At 40.1% G+C, this 26,490-nt stretch overlaps 1 long non-coding RNA gene across 1 annotated transcript in view; it reads left to right on the plus strand.

The window, feature by feature from the left end:
* The first annotated feature begins 6,124 nt into the window (after positions 1–6,124).
* Positions 6,125–26,490, plus strand: part of LOC140704887 (uncharacterized) — a 140,161-nt gene continuing 119,795 nt past the window's right edge. The window contains exons 1-2 of the long non-coding RNA XR_012084366.2: positions 6,125–12,296; positions 13,172–13,227. This is a non-coding gene — a long non-coding RNA (uncharacterized LOC140704887). The remainder of the gene's footprint in view (positions 12,297–13,171; positions 13,228–26,490) is intronic.

Here is a 26,490-nt window from a genome sequence, read left to right on the forward strand (position 1 = left end):
ATTAAGGTTGAAGTGCTGCAGTTCTGGCTGCAGGATTACTCTAGAAAGGCATATGTGGCATACCTGCTAAGAGGTTTTAAGGATGATTTCTGGATCCCAGCAGTGGGAAAATGTAAAGGTTTCTTTGCCCGGAACCTAAAGTCGGTAGTAGGGATGGAAAGCATAGTCAAAGAGAAAATTGATAAGGAAGTTAGGGAAGGAAGGGTGCTGGGTTCTTTCACACACACCTCAACAGACAGTCTATAGGTGTCCCCACTGGGGTTAGTACCCAAGAAAAATCAAGGGGAGTTTAGGCTTATACACCATTTGTCCTATCCGGAAGGGGAGTCAATAAATGATGCCATCCCTGTGGAACTGTGTACACTAAGGTACACTTTCTTTGATGTGACAATGCACATGGTGCATAGGTGCTGCATTGGAGCAGAGCTTGTAAAATGTGACATTAAATCAGCTTTTCACACCATCCCGGTCCATCCCCCTGATTTTGAATTGTTGGGCTTTCATTTCCAAGGTTTTTACTACATGGATAGAGCTTCGCTCATGGGTTCTTCCATCTACTGTGCCACGTTGTGGAGAAAGCAACTCTGGGTGATGCAAATTCATATTAGAATCTTTTTAAGAGATGGCAGATGAACTGGGATTACCGCTAGCAGAGGAAAAAACAGACGGTCCCTCCACTTCGTTGACATTTTGGGCATAGAACTCGATACACAGATGCAAGCTTGCTGGCTACCATACAAGAAAATAAGTGAGCTGAAGTTCGTCTCAGTTGTCTCTTAGATAAAAATGAAATTTCACTTAAGTAGTTGCAAGAAATAGTAGGACATCTGAATTTTGCATGTAGGGTAGTTGTGCCTGGATGCACTTTCTTAAGAAGTTTATGTGATGCCATGTGGAGGCTATCTTGCCCATTCCATAGGGCATGGGAGATAGCCAGCATGAAACAGGATTTGCAAGTGTGGACCCAGTTTCTAGAAGGGTTTAACGAAGTCTCCTTTTGGAGATCCAAGATGAACCTCAGGGCCGATTTCCAGGTCTAGACTGACACAGCTGGCTCTTTGGGCTTTGGAATTTATTTTATGAGTAGGTGGTGTGCAGAAGCATGGCCAGAAGAATGACATGAGGAAGGGCTTACCCAGGATCTAACTTTCCTGGATTATTTCCTATAGTAGGTGCATTGTGTTGTGCATGAGTAGGCCAACTCAGTCATGCGCTTTTGGTGTGACAACTTGGCAGTAGTTTACATCATAAACAACCTCACTTCACATTCTGAATGTGTGATGACCCTAGTACGTGCATTCACATTGCACACTTTGAGATTCAACGTTCTAGTTCAAGCGACACATATCCCTGGCCTTGACAACAGCTTAGCAGATGCACTATCCTGCCAACAGATTGGTTGGTTCAGGGAATTAGATCCGGGAGCCAATGAATATCCAGAGACATTCTCCCCAGGGGTTTGGCAAATTAGCAGGATGATGCAGAAAGAGCAATAGGTTTTGTATTTGCCCTGAGGACACGGAAGGGGTATGTGGCAGTGAGTACAGAATTTCAGTAATTTAGAAATTTAGTAGGTTTGGAGCTCATATGGCCCACTCCAGTCGAGCATCTGAAGCAGTTCATAATTTATCTGCACATGAAAGGGCTGACACCAGGTTCGATCCAGGGTAGGATGTCCGTGTTACCTTTTCATGCCAAAGTTCAGGGATATCAGGACCACACCTCTGACTTCCATATCTGAAAGATGATTGAGGGATGGAATAAAGAAAGGGGCTGGTTTCAAGATACAAGATACACCCATTTCCCCAGCATTGTTGGAAACCAATTGCCAACAATGGCAGTTTATTTGTAAGGATGAGTTTGAGGCAACATTATTTAGGACAGCATCGTTGCTGACATTTTTTGGGGCCCTGAGAGTGAGCAAAGTAGTGGCAATAGGAACGTGTGACGTGTCTAGAGTTGCATTACAAAGGCATGATATCAGATTAGACCATAATAACATTAGGATTCACATCCGTAGATCCAAGGCTGACCGGTGTGGCAAGGGACCTGCATTACACTAGCTCCATGCACATTAAAGAATTTATGCCAAGTAAAAAGCAGTTGAAAGCTATTTGAGCATTAGGGGAGAGGAGCAAGGATACTTTTTGTTCACAAAAATGGCACCCCAGTTATGGAAACTGAAAGACCTGGCATTGCAAAAGGTGGGAATAAGAGGTTTAAGGTTTGGCATGCATTCCTTTAGGGCTGGTGCAGCTTCAACTGCACTAGGCTATGACCCCGAGGACATTGAGGGGTTGGGACAGTGAGCTTCAAACAGTTACCATAGGATATGTACGAACCCTTCCTCACATCTAGGCAGGTGTCTGGTTCTTTTCTGTTGTTACTGGTATGACAGGCAACAAGGTGGTTACACAGCCTGATAATCGGCCATAGTTATATATTTTGGGTGGCGTGCTACATTGCAAATGGCTTGGGGACGCAATCTCGGCCTTGGAGCCAGAGCCCAGATCAAATGGAGAGGGCATAGAGGAATGCTATGGAGCCAATTTTGCAGGGCAGCTGCATTTGGCTCACAGCCTCCAGATGTTTTGCTAACACTTCTTGGAGGGAATGATTTGGCATATCCAGTGATGCAGATGCTACATCAGGTGTGTAACTAGTTGTACAGCCAATTGGATGGGCAGTCTGCTGAAAGGGAACAGCTTGTCCCACTGCCTTTCCATGCATCTTTTCCCCCCAGTAAGACTTTGACCTAAGAGTTGTGTGTCACAAAACAAATTACATGTTCTTTGCCCCAACCAGAGGAAGAAAGATTGGATTGTACTGAATGGTGGCCTTTCTATAGTACAAAGAGCTTCCACTTTCACCAATGTAAAAGGCCCGGATGTAACAGTTGTCACATACCTCCTACATACTGCAACACTGTATGTCCCCAGTACTGTATGCTTCTCCTGAAGGTACAGTGTGAAATATAGCACAATCAGCTACAGTAAGTAGAGGAGATAGGTGAAAACTAGGCCTCTCACTTTGCAGAAGTGTTATCCACAGACACAAAGCCATGGGTTGACTTAATCTCTAGTGTACCATCCAAACCTGTTTCTAAACTAAGCAGCTTCAAGGGCAGTGAAGGAGGCAAGGAAGGAAGATCTAATTCACCACAGCTGCACCTTAGGGTTAGAAAAGGTCAGTAGAAGTGAAGTAAGACATGTAGTTCACCCCATGTAGTTTCCCAGCAGACTGTGAAAGTGAGTCAGGCATCAAAATAAAACCAATTATTTTGATAGACAGGCATGAAAGTTTTTTGCCATCTTGTCAGGACCTGTTCTCTCTCTCTCTTTTAAGCAGATGTTCGATCTTTTGGGTTGATGATTATTTTTAACTGAGACCCTGGTTGACAAGTTTTTATACTTTTAGTTGCTACTTCCAGCTCTTTGCTTCTTTAGAGAACATTTATGTTTATTTTTCTACTGTTATGTTTTAGGAGGCATAGTAAGTGAAAGAGAAGAATGTAGATGCATACATCAAATAAGATCTTAATGAAGATGGATAATTAAGAGGTGCCTCTTGTCACACTTAGTCTTTTGAGTTAGTGCCCTCTTGCTTGTCTTCCATCTGTGACTTTCTATTTTTGTTAAATGTATAAACTACTTTTCTACCCATGCAAGAGATGCAATGTACAGTTTTAAAACTGTGAAAAGAAAGAAATCATATAAGAAAGCAAAGTCTGTCTTGCACATCTTAGGGAAAGTTTTGTGTTAAAGTCCAAAGTGTGCAAAAAACCAAAATCTGACAAATGTGTAAATTCATTTCAAAATCGTCAACACCAACAATATAATCCTTTTGTCTTGCAATGAAGACAAATTTCTTTGTAATGATTTCCATCTCTGTTTCAGTGCCAATCAGCCAGTCAAAGACTCTCAAGTCTTCTCACAGATCTCACCGCCCACCTTTTTATGCTCTGTGGAGTTTGCTCTTAACATCTGCATTGCCCTTCCTATTGTGAAGCTGAACACACACACACACACACACACACACACACACGAAGCAGGAAAATGTCTAACTTGATATATACATAATCAAGCCAATGTTTCTACTTTTTAATAAGGCAAGGCAACAAAACAGCAGTTTATTGTTGTTGTTTATCAATTAAGAAATCTTGTGTGTGTAATCATTTCACCCACTGCTGGAAGATGCCCCTTTGTGTCTCTGATTTCTCACTGATTGCAAGATTGGTTGATCAGTCTTTCAACAGGGCAATGGCTTGCAGGAATGGGAGAACATGTATGCAGAACATTTATCCTGTATAAATAAGATAAATGGGATACTGGCCTTTATATTTATGCACTTATTTATACAATACATATTGTAGCTGAGAGAAAATGAAAGGATAACAGGTATTTTATATATTATTTTAATTAAGAAACAACGAACATTAGTATATAAATGTAACTTACTTTCCCCTGAAAGTCTAAGCTATACAGTGAAAAGAATGTTGCAGTCCTTAAGTGATGCAAGATGTATATGTTTACTACTGGCCAGCCAGAAGATTCATTGATGCACATGGGGAACGAAGGCTAGCCCATCCGGTCCGATCACACAGATGAGCTACTGTAAGTCAAATTGCTGAAAAGCTTAATGATGGCCATAATAGAAAGATGTCAGAACACACAGTGCATTGCAGTTTGCTGCATAGAGGACTGCATAGCCACAGACCTGTCAGAGTCCCTGTGATAACTCCTGTCCACTGACAAAAGTGCCTCCAATGGGAATGTGAGCATCAGAACTGGACCATGGAGCAATGTAAAAAGGTTTCCTAGTCTGATAAATCATGTCTTCTGTATCAGGTGGATGGCGAGATCTGGGCATGTGTGCACCGGTTACCTGAGGGAGAGATGGCAGCAGGATGTACTATGCAAATATGCAGGTTAGCTGAGGCAGTGTAATGCTCTGGGCAATATTCTGCTAGGAAACCTTGGGTCTTGGCTAGAGATGGGGATATTCGTATTTATATACGAATACCCCCAGACAGGTGGAGATAATGAGGGTCTGGCTCCGTGATGATGCGCTAATGCTGTGGGGTCCGCACTGCCATCCTATCGCTTCGGAGATCGCAATCGCTGAGCCACTCCTGGCAGGAGGCAGGACAACAGCCCTCTCTGCCAGGTCGAAGAGTGGCTTGGTGATCGTGATCTCTGAAGCGATAGGACAGCAGTGTGGACCCTGCCACATTAGCACTTCGGTGAATGGACCATCTGGCCCCATGGGGTTGGACCCTCATTATATCCACCTGTGCGGGGGTATTCGTATACAAATACAAAGACCCCCATAGCAAGTCCTGAAGCTACTTTGACACATACCACTTACCTAGAGATTTTTGAAGACCACATACACGCCTTCATGGCAATGGTGTTCCCTGATGGCAGTGGCCTCTTTCAGCAGGGTAATGCACTGTGCCACACTGCAAACATTTTTCAGGAACAGTTTGAGAAACATGACAAAGTGTTCAAGCTGTTGCCAAGGCCTCCAAATTCTCCAGACCTTAATCCGATTGAGCATGTATGGGATGTGGTGGAACACCAGATCTGATCCATGGAGGCCCCACCTTGCAACTTGTAGGATGTAAAGGATCTACTGCTAATGCCTTGGTGCCAGATACCACAGGACATGTTCAGACATCTTGTAGAATCCATGCCTCAGTACATCAGAGCTGTTTTGGCTGCATGAGAGGGACCTACATAATATATAGTAGGTGGTTTTAATGTCACTGCTCAGTCTATGTGGGTTGGAAGAAAGAGAAAGTGGAAGCTATCTACCTACCTTTATGCCACAAAGTTTATGCTGTGCCACTACAGTGGTGGCCCACATAGCAACGATAATCTGTTCTGGAAAAATCGTCGCTATGTGGATTCGTCGCCATGCTGAACAAAAAAGCACATAGGAATGCATTAAAACACATTTATTTATTTTATTTTATTTTATTTTATTTATATGCCGCCCACTCTACCCAAAGGTCTCATTTAACGCATTCCTATGGGCAAAAAACTCACCTCCATACGGCCGCCATTTTCACTGCCCGGTAAGCGAGGAATGGGCGCAAAAACACTGCGGGCGGCCATTTTTTTACCCGGCGACCATTTTGGAACCGCCGATCAGCTGTTCTAAAAACATCGCTATGTGAAAATCGGTAAGCGAAACAGCTTACCGATCATCGCAAAGTGATGTTTTACCATTTAAAACATCGCAATGCGATTGCAAAAACAATCGCAAAAAACATCAGTATGCGGATTTGTCGTTAAATGGGGCGCCCGTTATGCAGGGCACCACTGTACAAACTAATGTATTTAATCTTTCACATGTAACATGAAAGATATTCAGACTGAAAGGAAAATACATTGTTGTTGTTTGCATTTAGCTGACAGAACCTTCACAAATGAGAGATTCCTTGAAGTCCCATCAAGTACCAGCCTTTCTGTTTCTCTTCTATCTTTCTTTTATTCTCTCTTTAGTTTAAATAAGGTCAGGATTATGCACATATTTTAATGCACCATCATGTTATTGATATAAAATAACATTTTCCTTAAGCACACATTTCATTTAGCAGCTATGGTGTATCTGGCATTTACACTGATTGCCAAGTGAAACAGAAATTAACATTACCTTTTGTGCTCCATTCCATGAGGTTTGTGCTTGGCTAAATTAAATGTTAGACAGGATCGACAGCTCATTTAAAACGAACATTTCCTAGCTGACATACATATTTGAGGCTAAGTTTGGAGACAACCTAATTAGTTTAAAAATATATGCAAAGCTAATAACTTGTCTGCCCCCAAAGAACTCCATACCTGGGACTCAGATGACATGGATTTAACTAGGACTTTCCTGTTTGGGGACTTATAATGAAGCAACTGGCTGTAAAATGGATTGTACAAAGTTAACATTCTACTGCTGCTTTGAAGCCTTCATTGAGTCAGAAGGGAAAGAGACTAAAATTTTCAAAAACGCTGAAGTCATGTTTTAAATTATAATGTACAATGATAAGCATATGGCAGGAAGCCTGGCTATGTTACATCTTTAATATTTGCTGCCAAGAATATTTGCTGCTTGGGTACATAACACTGAATTCTAGACAACTGCTATCATCAGCTTTGGTGGGAAAAACAGAAATAATTCCATAATACATAAGCCACCCTCCCTGAAGCCTGCACTTTCCAGATGTTTTGGACTACAATTTCCATCAGCCTCTATTGCCATGGGCAAAGATCAAGGGTGATGGTGATTGTAGTTCAAAATAGCTGGAGAATGCCAGGTTGAAGATAGATAACAAGCAATACCGCCTTAACATATATTCAATGTACAGTGGTGCCTCGCTTGACGATGTTAATTCATTCCAGCAGAATCGCTGTAGAGCGAAAACATCGTCAAGCAAAATAAAAAACCCATTGAAACTCATTGAAAACCATTCAATGCATTCCAGTGGGCTGAATACCTGCTTGTCCAGCGAAGACCCTCCATGTGGCGGCTATTTTTGGTGCCTGTAAAGTGAGGAATTCATTCTAGAAAACAGCAGGGGGCCATTTTCTTCAGCTGGTGGTCATTTTGAAACCCGACGATCAGCTGTAAAGCAAAAATTGGTTCCCGAAGTAGGGAACCGATCATTAAACAAAAAACCCCATTTAAACCATCGTTTTGCAATCACAAAAGCGATAGCAAAAAACTAATCGTACAGCGATTTCCTCGTTAAGCGAGGCAATTGTTAAGCGAGGCACCACTGTAATCCCATATGCATAGATCTGTACACTGATTGTACAAAAGCACAATTGGATAACAGCTCATTGCTACTGATGCACTGGACAGAATGAAAAACAGGAGCAGATTTGAAGGTTTATGACCACACTTTGCAGTACTTCAAATCTATGTTGCAGAAAAGTCTCTGTCTCTTGGTTGTACTAATATTTGTATAGGGAACTATAATAACTAGGAATGTGTGAAAAGCATGTGCTTCAATTTGATTCACATTATTTGTCTAATAAGTTATAACCATTTTGTTTTGAGCCAATTTGTAGCCCATCTGATTCAGTTTGTACCCTGATATTTCAGTTATTTGTACTAATATTTGTCTCAATAGGGAATAAAATAGACATAGAGAAAATAAAAAACTCTGAACTTAGTGCCATCAATTACTGCTCAACCAAGAGATACCCTTGGTTGGTGGCTTCACTGCCTCAGTGGGGTAGAGTATGTGGTTGGTGTCTTGTTTACCAGTTGCCCAGCCAGGAGTGGAAAACTCAGCAGTGGCCAGAGAATTGGAAAAGATCAGTCTACATCCCAATCCCAAAGAAGGGTAATGCCAAAGAATGCTCCAACTACCACACTATTGCACTCATTTCATGCTAGCAAGGTTATGCTCAAAATCCTACAAGGTAAGATTCAGCAGTCTGTGGACTGAGAACTCCCAGAAGTACAAGCTGGATTTCAAAGGGGCAAAGGAATTAGGGACCAAATTGCTAACATGCGCTGGATTATGGAGAGAGTTCCAGAAAAACATCTAATTTTGCTTCATTGACTAGGCAAAAGCCTTTGGCTCTGTGGAGCACAGCAAACTACGCCAAGTTCTTAAAGAAATGGGAGTGCCTCACCATCTTATCTATCTCCTGAGAAATCTATATGTGGGACAGGAAGCAACAGTTAGAACTGGATATGGAACAGCTGATTGGTTCAAAATTGGGAAGGGAGTACAACGAGGCTGTATATTGTCCCCCAGTTCATTTAACTTATATGCAGAATACATCATGCAAAAGACAGGACTGGATGAATCCCAAACCGGAATTAAGATTGCCAGAAGAAATATCCACAACCTCAGATATGCAGATGATACCACTCTGATGGCAGAAAGTGAGGAGGAATTAAAGAACCTCTTAATGCGGTTAAAAGAGGAGAGGGCAAATAATGGTCTGAAGCTCAATATAAACTAAGATCATCGACACTGGTCCCATCACCTCCTTGCAAATAGAAGGGGAAGATATGGAGGCAGGGACAGATTTTACTTTCTTAAGTTCCATGATCACTGCAGATGGTGACAATAGCCATGAAATTAAAAGACACCTGCTTCTTGGGAGGAAAGCGATGACAAACCTAAACAGCATCTTAAGATGCAGAGACATCACCTTGCCAACAAAGGTCCGCATAGTCAAAGCTATGGTTTTTCCAGTAGTGTTGTATGGAAGTGAGAGCTGGACCATAGAGAATACTGACTGCCGAAGAATTGATGCTTTTGAATTGTGGTGCTGGAGGAGACTCTTGAGAGTCCCCTGGACTGCAAAGAGAACAAACCTATCCATTTCGAAGGAAATCAACCCTGAGGGCTCACTGGAAGGACAGATCCTGAAGCTGAGGCTCCAATACTTTGGTCATCTCATGAGAAGAGAAGACTCCCTGGAAAAGCCCCTGATGTTGGGAAAAGGCAAGAAGAGAAGGGGACAACAGAGGATGAGATGGTTGGACAGTGTCACTGAAGCGACCAACATGAATTTGACCCAACTCTGGGAGTGGAAGACAGGAGGGCCTGGCATGCTCTGGTCCATGGGGTCACGAAGAGTTGAACACAACTTAACGACTAAACAACAACAGCCAGGGGTACAGACATGCATGATGGGAAAAGATTACATCAAAATGTGACAAAAATAACAACTAGCAGCAGGCATAAAAAATGAAGTACAAAATTGGGAAGATAACAGCTTAAATCCTATTCCTAATGTTAAAGCAAATGATCCCACTAAGTTCTCACACAAGAGACTTAAGCCATCATGACATATTCACACACACACACGCATTTAATTAATTAAATTCTAAACTGTAATACAAAATGATATCTGTAGCTGCTTAAAAGAAAAGAGGAAAAACAATCCTCAATATACATCCACCCTATTTAAAATGAAAGTGGTACAATAGCAACCTTTAACATACTAACACCCTTCCTTCATCCTGCAAAGAGATGAAATTGCTGCTGATCATGGAATAAGGGAATTATGCTTGTAGATCTGAGCCCTATGCAAAGGTCCAGGGCTAGGATTTTCAGGAGAGCTTGGGCTTTTCATTGGTGATTGAGCTGTCAATCTCTTTTTGCTTTGGATTTCCTGATTCTTTTCAAGTATTGCTTTTACTTTCAAAGTGAGATTTGCTTGTGCCAAGTATCCCCCCTTTCCCTCCAGTCTTTTAAACCTCTGAAGCACTGAAGCAATATTTGGTGCTTCAGAGAGCCCTGATTTGATTTGAGCACCACTTTGGGCTTCCTTCATTTGCTTTGAATCAGTTCAAAAACATATACTCCTGCTTTGCTTCACTTCTTGAATAAATTCCAAATCTAAAGCACATCTTGTGTAATAATTCTGAGGCCCACAGAAAATGTAAGGATTTCCAAAAACATCACCGAGGGATTTAGGATAATGCAAATCCTTTTTTTTCTTACCCTTCCCTCTACCAAAAATTGATTGCAACATAAATCAAAACAATTGTATATTTTATCAAAATGTAACACTGCTAAGATAACCTAGTTTATGAATACAGAGTAAGCCTACGAGGGCTTCACATAGACAAAATCCACTAAAATAAGAACAGGATTTATGAAAGCATGTATGCTTTGGTAAGGAGTAACAATCTCAGTAGGGGTTGCTTTTTCTTTTGAACATTGTGACCTGATTATTATTGGTGCATTTTGTCTGGGTGAGACTTGTAATAAAGAAAGCATAGGATGTATTGCATAATTCACTACAGAATTTTGCTTTCTTTATAAGGCTGCCCACCATATTTGAGATTAGGAACATAATTTTGCCTTATCATTTATTTCATGCAAATTAATCTTGTTTTTGTCATGTATTAAAGGCATTGTTTCAAAATGGGAGGGGGATAACATGTAATTTTTTAAAAAAATACCATTTTAAATGATAAACAAATTAAATAATACAGCTTTCAGTTTATTAATACAAAATATAAATAAAAAAATAAATCATGATGAGATAGTATAGGTTTACTGCCTAAAGCTGTGTTTTTACTTATGCAACAAGCAGATTTTAGGGTTTTAAAGGAACTGCATATGTACTTGTTAATAATGGTTTTAAAGTTCTCAATTCTTGATGTGACTCTCCAGAGCCAGTTGTTCCCATCTGAATATCCCAGACGATGGGTAGAAGATTCACACAGAGATAAAAGTTCTTTATGGAATGCTGGACCCAGCCTATGCTAGTTGTGTCATGTTCTTCAATATTTTTCTCCGCTCATTTGCTTGAAGTATCCTGAGTTACATACATTGGGATATCTGTGAAAACTATGGTTTGGATTATGAAATATCAGAGTCAGTTGATGAAGAAAGTGAAACAGAGGTTGTACCCATGTCCTGCTAATAGAATGCTCATAGGCAATTGATTGGCCACTGTGTGGAACGATTGTTGGACTAGACAGGTCTTTGGTCTAGTTTAGCATTTCTAATCTTTTTTATGTGTGCTTATGGTTGGCCAGAGAACAAATTTGACATACAAATGATTATGGCTGCAGGTACTAGAAAGCTTATTCAGATCCCCTTTAATGCTATTAATTCAATGATCTTAATTCTTTGAAAAGCTGAGATCCAGTCTAATAGTTAAAATATATTGTGCATAAATTTATATTAATTGTTTATTGAAATATTGTAAAGGTTCTATTTTCTATGTATAGTTCCTGTGTGGGACCTGTCTTCCACTATAAGAATGTCATTGAATGTTTGTCCTCTGACTTGACTTTGTCTTCATTTTGCTCAATAATTAAGTGAATTGCAGGAGTCAGCAATGATGTCTGAACAATTTAATTAAATTGTGGGAAGCACCTGTAACAATAATGCTTCTATAGACTGATTAACTGTTTATTGACTTTGTAATGCATTCATTGGCATAAAATTGTTCATTTGACAAGCATTATTTATGATTTTTGAAAAATTCTCTTTCAGCACTATCAGTAAATATAAAGAACCTGTCAGATCTTACTTATTATAGTGAGTCACACTGGAGTTGTCCCATTGAATCATCAGGGATTTGGTGACTCAATAGCAATAATCATGAGCTGTTGAGTTAATTCTGACATTGTGGTCTTTTTCAGGGTTGTCTACATTGGGAAAATTCAGAAGTGGTTTACCATTCCCTTCTTCTGGGGATACCTTGGGACTATGCAGCTTAGCCAAGGCTACACAGGCTGGAGGTACAGTGGGAAATAAAGCTTCTTCCAACCTCTGGCTCTGCAACCAGATATCTAAACCACTGAACTATCCAGTAAGTCAACTCCTCCATACTTGCTGTTGATTAAATGGGGATACTCTAGCTGCAACTAACTATGCTAAGCAACAGGGTTTCAACCACTTTTTAAAAAAAGAATGACACTTTTATTTATTTATTTATTTATTTATTTATTTATTTATTTATTTATTTATTCATTCATTCATTCATTCATTCATTCATTCATTCATTCATTCATTCATTCATTCATTCATTTGCAAAAATGAATGTTTAACATGAAGGGGAATAAATGTTCCCCCAAATACTTCCATGGTCCTTTGTGTGTGTGTGCATGTGTGTGTGCGTGTGCGTGTGCATGTGCGTGTGCGTGTGCCAATCTGCTGGCTTGATTGGCTACTGCTTTGGCCTCTATCTCTATTTCCATCTCTATCTCTTAGAGATGTACACTTACTGCAGTTCAGCAGTTTGGTGGTGATTGGCAGTTTAAGCCCACAGCCATTGTGTAGATGTTCTGGATTTCTCACCCTACTTCCTCCCACAGGTGCCCTGTTAAAAGCAACATTGCGGGCTTCCTTGCCCTGCTTCCTCCTCTGAGTGGATCATGGGAGGAGATGGGGTGCAAAATCCATGGCACCCGTGCAACATTTGAGGGCTCGATCTGCCAAACTGCCAAACCACTGAACCGTGCTTAGTATCAATCTCTAATATCCTATATATACATTTAGCTTCAAATCATTGTTCTTTTTAGCAATTGTTAGTAATATCAGTTGGCTGATCTATGTCTGTATTTATTAAGTTCACCTCCTGCTTACAGCCAGCTCCTCGCCAAATGTGTTAAACACATTTCAGATTACAATGTTAATGTCTTGCTAATCCACTACAATATTCAATCATGTTTCTCTTTTTGGCAGCACAACATGGATGGCAAACTGCTAATCCAAAGTAAAGCGTAATGCAGCTATTCAAGGTAGGGGCAAAAAAGACATTATAATATCTATGACTTCTGTTTGTACTGTTGGCTTTCAGCCAAAACACTGTTGGCCAAAATCCTGTCCTTAGCATAAGCAACATTTGGTCCATTCATCCCAGGCAAACAAAGCATCTTCACTGTAGTTCTTGGGGAAGCACATGAATGCTGGCTTGATGTGTGTGCACCCTCTGAGAAATACTGTGTGGATACCTTGATTGCCAGGGAGGAAAGAACTGAAAGTTAAGACTTGTCTTATGCTATGATCAAGATTTTGGCCATTATGATTTTGTATTTGCGAAGGCTTTCATGGCCGGGATCTAATGGTTGTTGTGGGTTTTTCGGGCTCTTTGGCCATGTTCTGAAAGTTGTTCTTCTTAACGTTTTGCAGCCTCTATGGCTGGCATCTTCAGAGGACAGCACTCTGTGCTCTGGTGTAGTTTGCTTGGGAGTGGAGTATTTATAGCTGTGAGATAGGCTTTTGTCCTTTTCTGGAGATGGGTGATTAGTGCGTCTTGTTGTGGGTGTATTGTTGTGATAAAGAGCAGAGATTATCTGTCACTGTGATTGATGGGTGTCATGCTGGTCTTTTGTGTGTAGTGATCCCTGGTCCGTGTGGCTGGATAGAGTTCGTTGACCTTTTGCACGCTGTATTTCTGAAAGCTGGGAGCCAAGTTTTGTTGAGTTTCAAACTTTCCTCTTTTTTGTTGAAGTTCTGCTGGTGCTTGTGGATTTCAGTTGCTTCCTGTGCAGTCTAACATAGTGATTGCTGGTGCATAATCAAAACACTGGTAGACCGTGCAAATCAGAACTGTGAAGCTCAGTTTCTCAGCACTGAACTCAACCATTTGAATTGGGCCCTACAGGCAAATGGCTACTCCAAAAATGAAATCACAAGAGCCATCAAACCAAGAAAACCACACCAAACTGAAGAAGAAAAACAGCCACACACAAATAAAGTATTTCTGCCATACATCAAAGGGGTCACGGACCGCATGGGGAAACTTTGGAAAAAACACAACCTACAAACAGTATTCAAGCCCACCACAAAAAAACACAAATGTTATGGTCAGCAAAGGACAGAAGGACCCCCTCACCACTGCAGGAGTATCCTGGATACCTTGCAGTTGTGGCCAGGTATATATTGGAATCACAAAACAAAGTATTATGATTTTATTTCACTGTAGCACAGTTGGTGTTAATCTTGGTTGTGCAATGCCACACATTAACAAGTCAGCATAGGCAGCAAATGTTGATGCTAACTTCTTAACTAGTGGCAATTCACTATCATGATTTAAGCTGATTGTGTTATATCAGTAGGCATATCTACCAGGATTTTGGCTACTATGTTATACATTAAGAAATATATAAAAAAGAAGGTAGAGAGATAAGCCCTCAAATGAGCAGGTAATATCTTGAACAAACTCATTCAAACTCTTTAGGACATTAATGATCATAAGAAGAACTTTAAACAGGACTTAGAAAAATTAGAGAGCCAATATAACTGAGACAGTATTGGTCTAATAGGTTTGGAGTTCTTGACCTCCAAAAGAATTCTTGTGGGTGCTTTCTGTATCAGCTGAACTTTTTAAACTGCCTTTAAAGGCAGCCTGTTGTACAGCAGGTTGTTGTAGTCTGGCGTGGATGTGTCCAGAGCACATCACCAGAGACAAAACTGAGTATACCATACACATCATGAATCTGAGGGCTTTTTTGTTAATTAATTATTATGCTGTGAAACTCTTTATGAAACCACAAGACCTTTTTTCCTAAGAATATATTCACCAGAAAGTTATTCTGATTCACAGAAAAATGGAGTGCAGGAATCCTAGTTAAAGTACATCTGATAGATTATTGTCTAAGGGTTTCTTGAATGTCTGTGGTGTTGGAGCACTCATCATCTCCTGATTCAATTGATAAATTGTTTTTTGGGGGTGTATAATTTCATACCTGTTTCCATGTCTCCACGGCTCATATTAGTCTAGTTAGTTATTTATGTCCAAATACATGTCTATTAACATGCCACTGCTCAGTCTTAACTGCTCACTTCTTCATTTCCATCTACCCACCCCCTTAAATGATGAATCTGAATCTGATGAAGACAGTCCTCTTCGGAAACTGAGGATGAACTATTACACAATTCCATACTATGAGGTGAATACATCAATCCACTCAGTAAGACTGTCTGCAGTTTACAATTCATGAGAAGATTTATCAGCTTGTACTCTGTAATTTCCATCATGCTAAACATCAAGAAATTGTATCTTTAATATACATATTATTCTCAAAGAAAAAGAAAAACAGCCTAAATGAAAGTACCTATGTAAGAATGTGTTGAAATAGAAGAGACTAGCATGATTTGTGCTCAGAGGAATTAGAGATGAGCAACATGATCCTAAGCCATAGATACATAAACTGTAGGGGCCAGGATTGTGCCTAATCCTGGCCCCTATGGTTTATGTGCCTGAAGAAATTCCTTTCTTTCCACAGAATTGTCCTCTTATGATCTTAATGCCCTGCCAAGAGAAAAGGCGAAATTAGGGCAGAAAAGGGTGAACAAAGGAGGAGCCAAGTTATGCCTGATGTAAACCTTCTCTAGTTGTAAGACCCAACCAAACGATGGCATGTCAAGAATAACCATAGATAATTAGTAGCATTACTTGGCTGGGGAGGGGAATTGGACTCACAGCTTCTGATTCTCGCATGGTCCTTGGCCATCTTGGCCAGTTAGGACTGCATTGCCAATGTGCCTTCGTAGTTTATTCTGCATGTGCTAGAAGAAAAATGATAGTCAGACACATTGACTCAGTTCAGAATGGATTGATTTTCTATGCATAGAAAGGTTGAAAATCCAGTAACTACTATTTTTGTTTTGATTTTTCTGGACTGCACATTTACAAGCAGTACATCTGCGCTACATGAGCGCTCCAATTTCATCTATATTAAAAAATACTCTAATAGTGAATTAGACCTGAATTTGCAAATACAGTCGTGCCCCGCTTAATGATTACCCCGTATAACGACGAATACACTTCACGACGATGTTTTTGCAATCGCAATTGTGATCGCAAAACGATGTTTTAATGGGGTTTTTTCGCTTTGCGATGATCGGTTCCCTGCTTCAGGAACTGATCCTTTGCATGACGACGATCAAAACAGCTGATTGTCAGGTTTTCAAAATGGCCACCAGCTGCTCAAAATGGCTCCCCACTGTTTTTAGGAGGCATTTTTTTGCACTACAGGCACTGAAAATGGCCGACCTTATGGAGGATCTTCGCTAGACAAGCAGGTACTCAGCTCATTGGAACGCTTGAATGGTTTTCAATGCATTTAAATGGGCTTTTAAAAATTTTGCTTGATGATGTTTTCGCTCTACAGCGATTTCGCTGGAACGAATTAACGTCATCAAGTGAGGCACCACTGTATGCTATTCCACATTACCACTGATTTGTCTCTAATATATTTGAAAAAATGCCTTACATTTTAAGGTATGGTGTAACTTAGGATCAGTGTACTAGTGTGTATGTAGAGGACCTATGGCCCTATAAGAGAATGAAAACCAATGCCTGATTGTAGAACTAGAGTTTTATGATCTATTAAAGAATTTTCAGTGGGAATATAAGGGAAAATGTATTTTAATGTAAATTAACTGAAAAATCATAAGGGAATTGAATATGCAATTGCTTTCTTGTTCATATCTTATATAATGTGAGAAACGTTTCTTATTCAAATATCATTTAACATAGTAACAGTTTAATTAGCTATCATTTAACATTAATAAGGTCAGAATTTTTAACAGCAAATGTCTAATTAACTATCAAGGCTTCCATAGAAATATATTTTCAACTCATGCATCTGCTTAAACCTTACATAGTTATTACTCCCAATGAGTGATCTCAGGTATTTCACAACTATATATGTATATGGAACTTATGTAATGAAAAAAACCACTTTCAAGTGGAGAGCATCCATTTTTTAAAAAAAATAAGAATTTATATAAACCCACAAATTTCTTCATATGTGGTATGGAAAAAATCTGAGTTTAAATACATTAGAAAATCAGATTTGCAGATCCAGGCCAAAGGTTTTGAGTACTTCACTGTTTTAAAAATGCAGATTTTAACTCTCTCTCCCCCCCCCCCCAATATAGTCCAAGTTGAGCCCTTCTCCTGGTGGGTGTTCTGGCCAGAGCTATGCCCCCCCTCTTGCTTTGCTCACAGTTTCTAGTCTGAAGTCCGAAGAGAAAAAATAGCTATTCAGGTATGGAGGCTGCATAGCAGGGACAAACCTTGTTTCTGTGTAGACAGCCTACATATGTGTAGCAACTCTTCAGACTCCTTGTGTGTTTATGTGTGTTTTGTCACACATGTGATGTGTAAAAAGGACTTCTTTTTCTCATGGTAGGAACATCGTACTCTGAGATTCATATTGAAGTTTCGAAAGTTACTTTGAACATTTATAAGCTACAGTTGTACTTATAAGCCTCCCAAATAGATTTTTACCATTAAAAATTATACAATTTTAATAATATAAAGGTTGGAATCCAGTTGGTATTTATTATACCATGTAATTCTAGTGATGTCATCAGTAATGGCCATGTTGCAACTGATTCCCGTCCTCCCTCTCACCAGATTAAGGGATGCCTAGGCATCCCTGTTATCCTGGGAAGGTTACAGGAGCCACAGAACACAGCAGGGAAGGATTTAAAGCCAGAAAATTGCTTTCCCTCTCCTTTTTTTGAAAGGTTTTGTAGAGCTTTCGAAATGCCAGAAAACGTAAATAAATGGGGAAGCATGAAACAAATGACTCAAAACATGTTTTTACCTTTACATGCAAAACAAAAATATTGGTACATGAAAAATATTAAAATGAATCCACAGTGGAAAAAGTACCACTCCTCAAAAGAACCCAGAATAGAAGAAATGATAATTTTTTGGCCATACACCTCCCTATTTAAAAGCCTTAAATGGACCACCTCTCTTGTTCTTCACCTGCTTGGAGCTGCTAAAATCTTAAGAAGGAAAACCACCTGTGGATACAAGTATCTGAGGAAGCCAGCTTGATGGATATGTGAAAAAAAGATTTTCTCCCATGCTGCCTTCAGACAGTGGGGCAGACAATCAGGTACCACTTTCACTGACCTTTAAAACTTCCCTGTTTTATGCAAGAATTTCCAGTGGTTCTGTTGTTTTAAATTATTTTTATGCCATTTGTTACTTCCTATGAGCATTGTTTTTAATGAAAATGCTGAATGAAAGAAATAACAAACAAACAAACAACCCACTAACAATTCTGCAAAAATTGGAATCCACTTATTACACCATGAACTCTGAATACTTTTGTTCTGTTTGCCACAATTATCACCAACATGAATTGCTGTCACTATTGGTGACCCACTGATAAAGCAACAAAGGCCAACTATAAAGCGGTAAAGCTGAAATCTTACACTCTGTTATCTGAGAGTCATTTTCCCTAAACTCAGCAAATGGACATGTATGGGATTGCACTGCAAAATACTGGAGTATTTCAATATCTATTTTGAACATTGGGACAGCATGCCGCTAATTAAGTTGAGCCTAATCATTTGGTACTGCTGTTTGCTGGAGTAGCTTCTGATACTCTCAGAATATCTCACAGTAGCTCCAGAGCTGCTGTAGTAACCGCAACATTTGTATAGAGGTTGAGTCAAATAATTGCAAACAAGCGTGAATGCTCTTTTTAACATATTCAACACATGGGACAGTAGAGGCAGAGTCATGGAGTAGCTGCCCAGAAGCTTGTATTTAATGTTTAAATGACTGAATGTCCTTACATTATTTCCGATGTTACCGACTAAAAACAAATGCAAATATCAGCCCAAATTGCATTGCCTGAAATGCGTCTAGTTTTTATGAGTTTCTTGCATGAAAGTCAGATAAAATATTAATATTAAAAAGGACTGGAAGAAAGGCAAAAAAAAAAAAGAAAATGGAAAATAGCATATTTTCAAACTAAACTTCTGTCTCTAAAAGAATATGTAAAGTTGTCTGGAGAACCTTGTAACATTCACACTAGCAATTATGACTGTTTTCTGACTATCCACAAACTTAGTAAACTATAACTAACGTAGGCCCATTGAATCAGTGGTGATTTGGTGACTCAATTGCTGGACAAGTTCCACTGCTTCAGTGGGCCTACTCTAGTTGTGATTCACTACTGGATTTCATCAAGTATTTCTGAAATGAAAGATAGGAATTGCTCACTGACATTTTTGAAAAATGTAAGAATACATGTACATTTTAGGGTTATCATTAAACCTTGACAAAGAAATAATAGAATCATAGACTTGTACAGCTATAGGAGGCTCCAAGGATAACTGAGTCTAACCCTCTACCAAAGTAGGGCTTCCACAATGAAAATATCTTTAGCAGATGGCCCTCCAATTATTTTTGGAAATCTCAAGTGAAGGCGATGCCACCACTTTCCAAAATAATCTGTTCCATTGACAATTGGCTTTACTGTCAGGAAGTTCTTCATTAGTTGAAATCTCTTTTGTTGAAATTTGAACACATTAGTTTGCATTGTACCCTACAGAACACTAGAAAAGAAGCTTGTTCCAGCTTTCATGTGACAACCCTTCAAATATTTGAAGGTGTCTATTATATCACTTCACAGTTGTCTCTGCTTCAGACTTAATATACCCCATTGGTTTCCAGGCCATTTACTATCCTGATTGTGGTCTTCTAGAAAAGTTCCTTCTTAATCTGGGGTACCCAGAACTCGGCACAGTATTCCAGGTGAGGACTCACTAAAGGAAAATAGAGTGATACTATTATTTCTCTTGATCTAGGCATTATAATTATATTGATGCAGAGATGCATTGCATCAGCTGTTTTCACAGCCATATCATGCTGTTGACTCCTGTTTAGCTTGTGATCTGCTAAGAAGCCTAACACTTTTCACATGTTTTACTGCCAAGTCAAGTGTAACCCATCCTGTATTTGCATACCTGATCTTTTTTCCTGCCTAATGTAGAATTTTCCAATTTTCACTGTTGAAACTTTTTTTGGCCCAGTTGTTCAATCTGTTAATCTTGGATCTTCATTCAGTTTTCTGAAATGTTAGCCAGTGCTCCCAACTGGGTTCTCTTTGCTAATTTGATGAGCATCTCCTCTGCCCCTTCATCTGCATCATTTAAAAATAGGTTGAACAACACTGGATCCAGAAAAGAAATCTGTGCCACCCCATTTGTCACTTCTCTTTGGATGAGAAATCATTAATGTGCATTCTGACCCATCAGCCACCTACAAATGCACCTTACAGTAGATTTATCTAGCCTGCATTTTACAGTCTTGGCCACAAAAATATCAGGGAGGTATCTGTCAAAAATTTTGCTGAAATCAAGATATACTGCATAGAGCATTCCTGGGATCTATCAACCTTCTAACAGTATATTTTAAAAGAAGATATAAGATTAGTTTGGCATAAGGGCATCTTATTAATCACCACATTCTTTTCTGAGTGTTCCAGGCTAACTCTTGAATGCTAGTAACTTTCTTGGCATCAGTGTTAAGGTGAGTAGTTGATAGTTGCCAGGATCCTCCTTTTTCACTGTTTTGAAGGGCAAAAGTTGACCATATCCATTTTTCAGAGGCCTAATTCTCCAAGATTATAGATGGAGGCTCTGAGGTTGCAACTGCAAGTTCCTTTAGTATCATCACATGCAGTTTGTCCTGCCCTGAAGACCTTTTTTCATCTGAAGTATCTATGCATTCCTATATTCTTTATTTCTCTTGAGCAGCAACTGTCTCACTACCTCCTTCATTTACACTTGGATTTTTTTTTTAATCCTGTTTTCCTTTTGGGTAGAAGTTGAACAGTTCTGCTTACTCTCTGCCACCCCCTAGCATTTCTCCATCCTCTCGACACAGCAAATGTAATGTTTCCTTGTCCTTCTTCATGCTCTTAACATAGCTGGGGGAAACAAACCTACTTTTTCAATTATTTTAACATGTTTTGCAAGTTTGAACTTATTCTGAGCTTTAACTCTCCTGACCTTCTCCCAGCAGATATTGGCTGCATGTTAGTTCTCTCCTTTAGTGCTTTTTCTCACCTTCCATATTCTATATATATGCTCCTTTTAAAACTTAGATCATCTGAAACTTTATTGTGCAGCCACCAAGGTTTATTTAGACAAGTCCCACTGTTCCTTCTGATAAGAGTTGTTTGTGATTTGTACACCTTCATTATTTCATTGTTAAGAAACTTTCATTTATCATGACCTCAGCTAAAACTGTGCTCACGACCTGGGATTCAAATCCCAGGTAGCCGGCTCAAGGTTGACTCAGCCTTCCATCCTCCCGAGGTCGGTAAAATGAGTACCCAGCTTGCTGGGGGGGCAATGTGTACCCTGTATAAAATTGTAAACCGCCCGGAGAGTGCTTGTAGCACTATGGGGCGGTATATAAGTCCAATAAATAAATAAATAAATAAATAAATAAATAAATTCTGTTCTCTCTGAGTATTTCTGACCATAGAAACTCACCGAACACATCCTGAAGCTTACTGAGACCAGTTTCCTTGAAGTCTAAAATGCATGTTGGACTTCACTCATCTTTCTATTTCTTCACTATAAGTTAGCATGATGTCACTTTATTTATATAAAAATGGGGGATTATTGTGGCCAATGGGATCATGGCATCAAAAAATATATAATAAAGCAGGGAAGATGATGGGGATGGCAGGTGTCAATAAACAAAAGGGGGGAATGGAACAATTCTAAGACCTGACAGGATCCTTCTAAAAGAAAAAAATGTGCCCTGTGTGAATGGAAAGATCACTAAAGTATAAAATAAAATAGATCATACTAAAGACAACAACCATTTAAGTGTGAATCAGATCACTCCAATTTCCTCTGTCTGGTCGTGCATTTAGTTGTTGCTGCTAGTGGCAATCAAATTGCTTCTGATTCATCATCACCCTAATAGGGTTTTCACATAATGTGTTATGTATGAGGAGTGTTCCAGCAAGCATTGCCACATCCCCATGAATTTCTATGTTTAGTTTTAGGCATCCTTCAGTCTCGAGAGACTATGGTAATGTGCTCTGAATAGAGGACTTAACAGCATCTAGTGTGGCTGAGAAGGCCAATTCGAGAGTGACAATCCCTTCCACACTGAAGGCAAATACAATCTGTCTCCCTGTCCATCTCCCTGATTTTGTTGGTTTCGGGACTGCCTCTTTGCTTCGGCCTGCTGGACAAGGGTCTCTTCGGCTTTTACCCTAAACCCCATGCACCCCAGACCGTGGCAAGGCAGCACCTTACTGACTGGGGACTTCCCAGCTTAAGGCAGGCGGTAGATGCCTAGTGAGGAACAATGACGTCTCTCACCATTGGAAGTAGCCCCTGGTGTCATGCTCTATGCCAATCGAGAAAAGACTTATAACTGGTAACTGCTACTTCCCATGTTATTTCAATGCAGTATGCAAAGCTGGAGTGTCCTCTCCAGAGCATGAAGCCTGAGTAAAAAAATATGGAGGACAGGCTGTTACCCAAGCAGCAAATCCCCCCCTCCATGTTGCTGAAATAGTCCAATGGAAAGGCAAGAGCTGATACAACTGGTTCCAGCAACGTCACAGGAGTTGCCAGAATGACACAAACTCCCTCCGGGACTCCGGCTCCGGATTTTGCCTCGAAGCTAATTCCTGAAGCCCTTTCCATCAGTGGATATAGCCACAAGGCAGTGGAGGTTTGAAATTGGAGTTTTTCTTCTCCTAGATGGGCTGCCTTCCAAGGTTGACGAGCCCCACCTACTCAGGAATTTCTTTGGCTGAGCAGGGAAACAGGTCTTGAGTTCTAATCCATCACTCCATCCATTCTACCACATTGGCTCACACATTCATTTGGTTAGCTATCCTGTAAAACTTATATCTACTCTTCATTGCATAGAATCAGTCATAGAATCATAGAACAATTTAATTGGAAGCGACCTATAAGGCCACTGAGTCCAACCCCCTGCTCAGTGCAAGAATTCACAGGAGAATGTTCACAGAGAAGTATAGAATAAAACCAATAGGAATGCTCATTGATCATACATGAACACATCTATCTAGTCAATGGCTTGCTGAAAAACAATTATTTCACTGGTCATTAAAAAATGGTACTAGCCAAACCTCCAGTGGGAGAATATTCTATGGGACAGGGAAATGGTTTCATGTTCCTAACGTCTTAAATTTCCCTGACTATTGATAGTGCATTCCTGTGCATATCCAAATGTAAACCCCCCACAAAGTTCAGTGAAGCATGCTCCATGCATTCTTGTTTTTACTTTCCCATGAGTAAGCCCATAGAAGTTGGGTGTGAGTGGGTTTACAGATATGTATAGGATTGTATTGTAAAGCAATCAACAACTTTAAATCTGATTTGTAGCTGTTCCACCTGATGGAAATTAAAGGAATTCTTGTAAGGCACATTTTATGGAGAAAATAGGCTTGGCTTAGTGAATATTTCAGGAGTAGCACATCTGGACAATACTGAGAATTCAAATCAGTTGCCTGTTGTGATGTACTATATATACAAAGTCTAAAAGAGCCCACTGAGAAGGCAACAAACTCCCTGTTAATCATAAATGAGCAAATAAAAGAAAATATTAAATGATGCCTTTCAAGACGAATAAGGGTGCATTGCTTGGCTAGAATTTTCATGCAGATATGTAATTGGATTTCTATTCCAAACAAATGAGATATGCTAAAATGAATCATGAGGTCATAATGATAGCAATATTCTTGTAAAGAAAATACGGTCAGAAGGAAACAGAATTGATATTGCAGAGAGGTGATAGGTATGGAGACAGAATTTTTTAGACATTCATCTTAGACATATCTCTTTTTAAGATATGCTCAGGTTAGAGTCCAGTGTATTTCTTAGCATGCAATTAGGTTTTATGCTGAGTAATAACTCCAACGACTTTCATACTCTTGTTAGTTGCTCCTAATAAATATATTGCCCACCTCTGAAAGTAGAATTCTGGAATTTAAATGGGGGGGCTGCTGAAATGGAACCACTGAACAAAAGTTGGAGATGATTCAAAGTATGGGTCGGCACAATTTCACTTTCCAGAGGTTGCTGGTTTGCAACTCCCAGCATTTTTACGATTGGATATGCTAACTAGCATGGTAAATGTTACAGTCAACATCTGAAGGGCACAGAAGTTGCATTCTGAAATGCTTCTTGGAACCTGAGGCAAGAAGAAACACTGCCATTGCATGCTGATTAATATTGGTGAAGTCCAGATTTGATTATACATAAAACATTTAATATAAACATGCCCAGAAAAATATATGCACACAACAGAGTGTAGATTTTCATTCTCATGCATAGGCTAGTTCACATCTTTCCATGATACAGGGTTGTGTCCACTAGCTGTACCTCAGTGTGTCCATCTCAGTATGTGTACAAAGTCTGTAAGCAAACAGAATTTAGTTGAGATTTGTAGCTTGTAGAATAATGGAGGCTACATGTATGCCACATTCTTAGCTATTTTGGTACAGTCTCCCCAAATATCATCTACTTCATAATAGTCAGATCTCAATGAACTGATGTTCAAATTGATAGTGTGACAATATCACAATATCACATGGCCAACTGGATAGTGATGTCACAAAGCCATTTCAGTTTTCATGTCCTTCAAACTTCCAAATGAAACACATTTCACAAAGATTGGGATTTTCCTTGTGAAACCACTCTGTTTTAACATAGCTGCAACTGTATCTTGGCCAGGCTATGTGCCATCTCTGAATGCAGGGGGTTTGCATATCTTTCAGTGATTAAAATACTGTCATGATCCAGAAGATTCATATTATGCCCTGGGGCACAACAGTGAGGAAAGATACAGTGGGGTCTCGACTTACGAACATTCTACATACGAACTTTTCGACTTATGAACCCACCTGATAGGAAATTACATACTCAACATATGAACTTCCCTCGAGTTACAAACAGGAAAAAGTGCCCCCTCCTGTTACATACAGCACTGATGTTACCTGTCTGTCATGGGTTTGGAGGGAAAGTTCCATCCTATGGGGAGTGGAAGGCGGGACATCAGGAGGAGGGGCTGTACTGTATATATATGTGATGCCTGTGTGGTGAGAGACACACACTGAGAGACACTGAGAGACACTGGGATGTGACGAAGCAGCAGCTGGGAAGAAGAAGCTGTTGTGGGAGTCTGTGTGTCAGACAGGGTACTACTGTGTGTCAGAGTACCAACCTGATAGGTTCAGGTGTCTGTTGGTTAGCCAGAACTGATAGGTTCAGGGTCTGTGCTTCAAGTTAAGGGTTCTGGGTGAACCAAACTGTATGCTTGTATGAGTGAGAATAAGCCACGTTACTTTATCTTGTTCACCTGATTGTTTTATTTTGCCTGTGTGTATTTAAAATAAACCTTATTTTTTTTATTGTTTAAAAATCCATCCCTGGTCTGTGTGACTTCTTACAGGGAATGGTTGGTGGCAGCTTAGTGTAACTGTGTGACATATCCCAGTAGGTCTGGGTTTGTCACATTGATTGGTGTCCAGCGTGTGGGATACGACTGGTCCAGTTGTCCAGCGGTCCAGCAAAGCCTTGGCAGGTGTGCCCAGAGCAAGGGGGGTCTAGTCAGGGACAGTCTGAGGCGCGTAGGTAATCTTCTAGGTGTACCTCACGGGGAGGTGCGCTAGTAGAAGAACGTGCCAACTGGGGAGACTTAGATTAAGGTGCTCTGAGGCAGCCTAGTTTTGGCGGGAAAAAGCTGAGGCAAAACTGCGTAGCAACAGCGAGCTAGCTTGCCAGCTGAGAGGCCCAGCAGAGGGGGGTAGGCTCTGACTCGATACTGTTGCAAGTTAGTGCTGAAGAACAGCAGCAATCTCTAGGGAGAGCTGGTTCTGAGGCAAAAAGGAAAAAAGTGGTCGTTTTATTTTGAGGCTTGACTTTTTAAAGCAGCCTGTTCTGAGGGGGGATTATGCCCTTGACTCGAAGCCAGATGGCCGAAATGAGTGAAGTGAAAGACCCCCAGATTGACCAAGGTTCTGAGGATGAATTTGGCTCAGTGCAGGGTGACAGCACAGGAGAGCAGAACCCAGAACTTAGAAAATTGCTCATAGCCCAACAGCATGAACTGAGGATGAGGCAATTTGAAATGGAGGAAAGGGAAAGAGAAGAAAGGGAAAGGGAGAAACAGCGGCAATTTGAAATACAGAGAATTGAATTGGAATTGCAGAGAGAGAAAATGGCGTTTGAATTAAAAA

The sequence above is a fragment of the Pogona vitticeps genome, chromosome 2 (assembly GCF_051106095.1).
Source record: "Pogona vitticeps strain Pit_001003342236 chromosome 2, PviZW2.1, whole genome shotgun sequence".
Taxonomy (NCBI): Eukaryota; Metazoa; Chordata; class Lepidosauria; order Squamata; family Agamidae; genus Pogona; species Pogona vitticeps.